The sequence below is a fragment of the Corvus cornix genome, chromosome Z, assembly GCF_000738735.6.
Source record: "Corvus cornix cornix isolate S_Up_H32 chromosome Z, ASM73873v5, whole genome shotgun sequence".
NCBI lineage: Eukaryota > Metazoa > Chordata > Aves > Passeriformes > Corvidae > Corvus > Corvus cornix.
The window spans coordinates 67,667,617-67,675,435 of NC_046357.1; the positions used below are offsets into that span (position 1 = coordinate 67,667,617).

At 41.5% G+C, this 7,819-nt stretch overlaps 1 long non-coding RNA gene across 1 annotated transcript; it reads right to left on the reverse strand.

The window, feature by feature from the left end:
- Positions 1–301: 301 nt before the first annotated feature.
- LOC109145506 lies at positions 302–4,032 on the reverse strand. The gene is made up of 2 exons (XR_002046900.3): positions 3,183–4,032; positions 302–665 (listed from the first exon to the last, which is right to left on the reverse strand). It is a non-coding gene; the product is annotated as an uncharacterized LOC109145506 (long non-coding RNA).
- Between the last annotated feature and the right edge of the window lie 3,787 nt (positions 4,033–7,819).

A 7,819-nucleotide genomic window follows, 5' to 3' on the forward strand; every position in this document is an offset into this window, starting at 1 on the left:
TGTGTCATTAAAAACAAGGCAGTAGATTGAAGGAAACAGACACTGTATGTTTATGGCTGTGTTATAACCTAAGAACAAAAGAGTGATTGCAGCCTTTTGGTCTCAGATCAAAACTCCATTGAACCCAAACAAAGTTGGGATGACAATGCCCATGCAAAAAAGCATGTCTGACACTCTACATGGATATATCTGGCAGGTACCAGGCGGGGTAACTACCTCTCCAGGAAAGAACTGGATTTTCGTTTATCAGTGTAAAATACAGCATAACTGAACTAATCTGCTAAATCTAGGAAGGAGTCTGTAATTTGGAACTCTTTTTCATTTTATTAATTCTTTTTAAATGCACAATTTCTTTTTTATGACATGCTGGAATTGCTGAATCCCAGGCTTCAGCAAAACAGTAAAATACAAAGTGTTTTGTGAACACACACACATACATGTCTTTAAGAAAGAAGCTCTGTTCACCAATTTAAAAGGGATCTTTTAACTTTTTCTTCTAACTTTAATCTTTTACTGCCTGTTCTTTGGCTACTGTTATGAGAAATACCAGAAAAAAGAGAGAATTATTTATTGGATGAAGGATAATGGACTGAAGCTTAGTCTCTTCCAAATGAATGGGAGATGCGTTGTTGGTGAACAGAGTCACGACCTTTTTCAGATACACCCTGCAGGCAGAAAGAGCAAAAGTAAATGATGATACAATTTGTGAGAGACACCACAGTGCAATGCTTTGAAAAAAACTGAAAAAAGGAGAATTTTGAGGCAATCAGATTCTGACCATCTCTTTCTGTAAGTGAGGAATTTATAAGTCATTTTGGTTAAAGCGAAAGTTTTGGGGTTTTTTGGTCTTAAGCCCACAAAGCTAGCCCAAAAATTGCAATTAATTCCATACCTATCACTTCCACAACTTCACATTTTCTTGATATATGTCCTGAAACACTCTAAAGGAAATGTTACAGCCTATTACCCAGGATTAAGGGTTCCCTGAGATGTGACAATTTAACTTTTTCCCTAGATATAGTTGGGTTTATTGACTGACTTTTTTCCCTTTTTATATTCCCCAAACACAAATATTTATCTTTCTGTCTGACCCACACTCTGTCCCTTTTATGATTACTTTCAAGAACCCTGCTGGGTCCAGGTCTGGATGCAGAAATCTAAGGGATATTTGTTTTCTAATACAATCAACAGTTGTTTTTGTAATATAGCTTGCCCAGATCATCAACACTGTCAGCATCACTGGCAGTGTGAACCTGAGTGGCTTTGTACTCAATCTAGAACGAATTTTCCTTGGCTGAATTTATTTACTTACATTGTGGTTAAAAAAAATCATCAAAATCCAGACATTAGAAAATAAGCTGACAGAATTGATTTAAATCAAACTATCTTCTACTCCTGCTTTTCCAGAATTGGTGAACTAGCAACAATTGATTGTCTGGTCTTGCATCCCAGACAAATTATATTTAACCTTAAACTCTGCTTTATAACCAAACTTAAGGTGACTTAAACTCTTGAAGTGTTAACTAAGGTAATGTTGCAGGTTCTCACTAAATTGCTGAGAATAATTGAATGCATGGCCCATAATAGAAAAACTGTAGTGTGCATTTTTAATTGAACTAATTCTCATGAATTTAAATTAAGCATACTGCGTTTAGTTAATCGACTTGAGTTGAAAGGCTTGTCTCTTGAACCATTGCTTGGAACAGCAATTAACACATCTTCTGTGCAGTCACTAGTGTGAGTAAATGCTGCTTCAGGAGTGAGGGTTTAGGAGTTGCACTTACACTCATGTTTCTTAAACAGTCCAAGCATGGCAACATTGCGAGTATATATATATATGTGTGTGTGTGTGTGTATTTATATATATATATACATATATATATATACACACATGTATATATTTACGTGTGTGTGTGTGCACCTGTGTAAACACACACACACACATACAAATCAGAATGACATTCACAAAATCTGTCAATGTATTTAGGAGAGGTCTCATGTTGGTTTGAGCAAAGTACACACATGGGCTAACTGCTTTGGATGTAATTTGGTTGGTAGTTATCAACAACAAATCCATTGATCTGTATTTTAACTTTTCTTCTGAAGTCTGATAGTGTCTAAGATTTTCTCCCCTGTCTGTTCTCCATCTCTCTCTCCAGGGAGCACATGCCAATTCTTTATCCCAGTTGGCAGAACTAGCGCTCCCCAGTCACTCTTAGTCAGAATTAAATGTTTTCCCACTGTTTTCCACACCATAGCACCTGAGTTTGCAAGGAGTCTAGCCCATAGCGTAATTTTTTCCCCCAGGTTTCTGAATCTTTCTATCTTGTTCAAGTAACTTATCATAATTTCCTTACAATTAGGCATTGTTCCAGGCTCCAGCAAACTCCAGTTAATAGTGTCTCTGTAACACTCAGGCAATACAGTGGCAATGTCATACAACAAAGCTAGCCATGTTCTTGAGACTGACCACTCTTTAGGGTCTTTAGGGAACTCAGGAGATTCCCTGTTCCCTACATGCAGATACTGCTTTAAATATTTTGGCAATCAGGCAGCACAACTTGAAGGACTTACTTCAGTTTATAGAAAAATACGAGGTCAAGGTCAAGCCAAATCCTAAACATTTAGTTATGCAGTCGTTCATTAATATACAAAGTTTCTTCAAAATCTAATCTACTGGCCATAAATAGGTCTTTTGATCTACCAGTGCTTAGTGTTTTGGCACAAATATTTGTATTGTTGGACCTGATAACAAATACATCAGTGTCCCAGCAGTAACAGGCATATGCTCTGAAAAGCTGAGTTAGACCAACAGGTTCTAGGTTTAGTTACACAATTCACTAATTCAGATAACTGTTCATTCCTGCATTTTGAGTCTGACTCTACAAAAGGAACCCTAACTTCCTGTAAAACCCATGGGAACCCTGATTGGAGAATCATTATGCTGTTTTACTCCATAAAGAATTGGGAGATAACCAATTGACATGTCAGGGAGGTGATACAAAACAAGACATAACATTTTTGTCCTTATAGTACAAATAGACAAAATTTTTAAGAGACAATGGACCACAATTGAACTAGGATCCCGGAAGAGCACATGCAGGGTAAGAGCACCCAGCAAGCAAGCCAATATAGTCACTCTTTTCTGCTTCTTGTTTTGCAAGTTCAAAGAAGGACTTTACCTGAACTCTTAGGCACCTGCTGGTACTGTGGCCGCTGTTTTCCAAATGCACAACTGCAAAGTTGGGAATCATGAACTAGTAGAGACTGGAATAAAATAAAGACAGTATCAGTATCTTTTCCATGCCTTCAACAACATCTCTCTGAGCCATTTACTGTTGCTTGTGGAGCTCTGCTCACTTCACTGTGTCTCAGGACTGAAATTTGCTCAATTTTTTCAACTTTTTTCTCTCTAAAGACCCCAAATCATACTGCTTTTTCTCCTATAATACTCTTAAATTATTTTTCTGTCTGGTCTAAGGGGAAAACTCACTTTATTTCAGCCCATAGCAAAGTTCCCTTGAATTTTAGTGGATATAGAATTTCACTTTAATTTCTATATGCTTAACCTTTGCAAGGTAGTTAACTCTACACATGTAGGTAGCTTCACTGCACTCAAGGAAACAAATATAACTGTGCAGGCCTTGCCACGATTTTCCTTCCTTTGTTATATTATTTAAGTGTTCTGCATATTTTAGATCACATCTTCCTGTCAAGTGTCCAGTGTCAGTCATCACTGAAGAGGAACTACAACAGGTTAAACCAATAATTTATTGTGGAGGTGTGAAGAACTTCAGATTAGTAAATGTGAACCTGTTCATATGGCAATTGATGGGTGGTCCTTCCATCCAAGCTGTCCTCTGATGGGCACCAGTAAAAAATCCTGAACATTTGGTTTATTTAATGACAAGCTAATCTTATTTGGAAATTTTCCAGACAACTTGGTTTCTTTATTTATTTATGCATAGCTCATTTTTTTAGTAATAAAAATAAATGAAAACAAAATTCTCATAAATTTGGAGATAATGCATGAAAAAGTAACCCACTGAATCCAGCTCCCAGAAAACTAAGCTGAGAATACAACCCACAGTTTTTGTCTTCTTAAAAAGTCAGCTAATGGATAGTCTTCCCCTCTAACTTCCATCTCAGTGCCACAAAAAACATCACACATAATTTCTCATACCTAGTTTATAATCTACATTGCCCCCTTTATGGTTTTTAAAATCCCTTTAAGTTTTTTATGCACTTTCTTCCCTGAATTTATTTGTTGATGAATAGAACTTAAGAATGGGAATAGCAAAGTGACTGAAGAATTTGAAAGAAAGAAAAGCTGTCAATATATGTTCTGTCTTTATGTCTACACGGTGAGTTTCTTTGTGGTGCTTTTAGGACTTAGCCATGAAAGTAATGGAGTGATGCAGATATCATTAATGGAAGCTGCATACTCACAAAAGCCACAAGAAAATGTAACTGATTTTGGGGGTTTGGATGGGTTTACAGTGAGTCGTGTGCATGACCTGGCTCCAGCTGCCGAGCTATCACCTTCACCCAGCATCTTGTGCACCTTCTAACCACCTTCCTTCTTCAGGTGCTCCAGGCAATCCCAAACCCATTCATCACAGGACCAAGCAGCTCTCAACCACCTTTAGCAGGCTTGAGTCTGATGGATTTCCAGGCCAGAGTCTTGTCAGTTTTGTGTGTTGTGCCCAATGTCGGAATTGGATGGCTGAAGGACAGAGGTGAGAAGATGATTGGGAATTGTGGCCCACAGTGTAGGTTACAGTTTCTCTGTCAGAATTCGAAAGGAGAACTTCAGAGTGATTTTCTGGTGACTGTTTTAGGTCTACTCATTGCAAGCTATGGAGTTTCTCAGCTGCTTTGTAACAGTAAATCTTTGTTCTGCTGCTTTTACCTTTTCCTCAGCCACAGCGGCCTGCTCTGCTCTGTCCACTTTGCAGGCCCGTTTTAGGCTATTTGTATAACAATAATACTTTGTAGGTCAGGGCTCTATCCATTTTAGGGATTATAAATCAGAATAAAGATAGAAATAAAGAGAAAAGGAATCAAAGGGAATTGTCACAGATGAGAGGTAGTAAAAGGAACAAACTTTTTCTCCCTATAGATAACTGACTGCAGAACAAAGTCAGACTGGTTTTGGTAACCACAGGGTGTAACAGTCAGGCTTGAGGTTAAACCTGTTTTCCTGAGGACAGCAGGACAATCTACCTGAGTGTCACATTTGTAATAATGAAGTTTTAGAGAAGTCATTAAAGACTAAAGAGCATTGGAATGTTGGTACCGGACTCCCAGCCAGGCTAAAGGCCAGAACTGCAGGTGCAAAAAGATTTCCACTACATCACAACATAGCATTTTAGAAAGGGCAATACTTTTCCCTAATAGGCTGCTCACCTATTGGGTGTTTCTCAGCATCCTAATGCTCTTGCCACTTTGAAAAAGACCTAATCAAAAAAACTTACTTCTTGACTAATCATTTCAGTAAAGTGTTTTTTCAAAGATACTTTAGTTCAATATTAGCATTTTGCTTGAATTGGTTCTTAACTTCTCTCGGTTTCTACCTCATTGTCTGGGGTCCATGTTAGGCTTCTGTATTTCTAAATTTGGAAGTGTAATTGCATTTCCAAAATCCTTCCTGTCTCACAATGGGGCCAAACTGTCTCCTTCTACTCTCCCATGCAGGCTCTTGCCCTCTGATTCCTCTTAACAGCTAAATCTTGGCTTCCAGTTTCCATCAGAGCTGCTGAGGGAAGCTGGCTAAGGAAAAGGAAATTGCAGACAATACAGCCAAACTAGAGAGTGCAGACTTGGAGCAGATCCTAGCAACATAGCCTGTTAAAGGCAGCAAACAGGTATAACTTTTTACATACAGCCAAGTACACACAGCACAGCAAACCAGGTTGCTTACCTGGGCTACGAAACCAGGTCATCGGGAAGAAAATGGAGGCTAAAAGGGCTCAGAAGGATGTTTACACCTATCCACAACCATTCTTGGTGGTTCCAGAAGGAATTTTAGGATGTGGGTAGGTTCTCAAATGGGGTGCAGAGGATGGACTACAGATAGACTGTGGAAGTTGGGCACAGGTGGTGTTGAGGTGGCAGGGGACAGAGAAAGACATGACAACTCTAGCTGGGAGCTAATATCTCTCTTCTCCACAACATTTCAGGAAATGATCTGCAGAGGGTCCAGGTGAATAGAATTTACAAGTTAAATTGGGGTCTAGGTGATGAGAAATTTTAAATTAGGCTGTATTAGAAATTTTGGGTTAGAGTACTTATTGACTGTAATAAATTTTCTGCTATAAGAGTCATAATATAGAATGTTATCTTTATTCCACTAAGAATAAAAACTTCAATTGCAACTATGATTTAATGCAACCATTACTCTTCCAAGGATCCCTAAAAGAATCTGTTAATCCCCTCCTCCATGTTGGAGGACAGCATTGTCCACTTCAGCCTCCTGGGGGCTTCACCAGCACAAGCTTCCCACCTCCCACAGTTAGGTCTTTGGTGTCTGCCTTCATTCCACAGTGCCAAATCTCTACAAGTGGTGAATCCCTGACATTCACTTGCTAGGACATACATTCTACAGGTTAGAAGATGCACCAAAATCGAAGGGAACTCCCAGCTCGTACCTGAGCATGTGCCATGAGGGCCTGCTACCTGCACTGGAGCCATATTTGTTATTCAGAAAAAAAACCCTAAACAATCAAATCACTCTCTCAAGATAAAGTTTAAACATTCAGGCTCTGATGTCTTTCAGTCTTAACAGCCGATGGGTGAAATCTGTGGGGGAGGTAGGCAGCTGAACAGACATGAGCAGTAGTAACTGTGTTTTTGAGGCAAATGATCTGATCCTAATGTACTAAACTTAGAATTGTTATCACAGCTTACCAGGGGTTTAAATATCAGGGGCTACTTTTGTCCCATATTTCTCCCTTCCAGCTGCTGAATTTTCCTCAAGCTGGCAGGCCTGCAAACCATGTCCAGAGATGTAGTAGCTGTTCAGGAAGGTGCAGAGACGTGCTACCTTGCACTCAACAAATGGAAATCCTATGTGGACCACAGAAAAATTAATTTTCATGGGGAGTTAAATACTGGTGGGTTTGAAAAACGAGGTTGGTTGCTTATAACCTAGTCCTGGTAGAGAAGGCTTAAGCTTCTATTAGCCTGCATTATGAATGATTTCATAACATTTTAATCACTCCTGCCCTGGACATTAACTCTGAGGAAGACATCTTCACACGCTGCAGCTTCTTATCACCTGTTTCTCTGGGTTTTTGGCAGTATGTCCCTGTACAGCATTTGAGGGAGAGACGCTGTGGAGCAGCGCACCGCCCCTGTGTCCCTCCATCGCTCCGCTGTCCCTTCACCGCACCGTTTCCACGGTGCCTGCACAGCGGGTGCCTGCACAGCGGGAGCCTTCGCGGAGTCTTAGTGTCGCGCCGTCGCACACCGCTCGTCTGCTCCTGTCCCCTGTCCCCGGTGCCCCGTCCCTGCTGCGCTGGGGAGCGCTGGGCACGCTCAGCCATGAGGCGCGTCCCCGCTGCTGCAAACCCCGTGCGACCCCTCGGTGACAGCCCCGGCCGCGCTGCGGGGCCACCCCGCGCTGCCCCCGCGCCCCGCCCCGCGGCCCCGCCCGCACCTGCGGACACCGCCCGCGCCCCCCGGCCCCGCGGGACCGCGCTGCCCCGCCGTGTCGCGGCGCTCCCAGTCCTCCCCGCCCACCATCTTCTCCCCTCCCAGACAGGCACGGCCGAGGCGAAGCGGCGGACGGGCGGCTGCCTCCGTCTCCCTCCCCTTC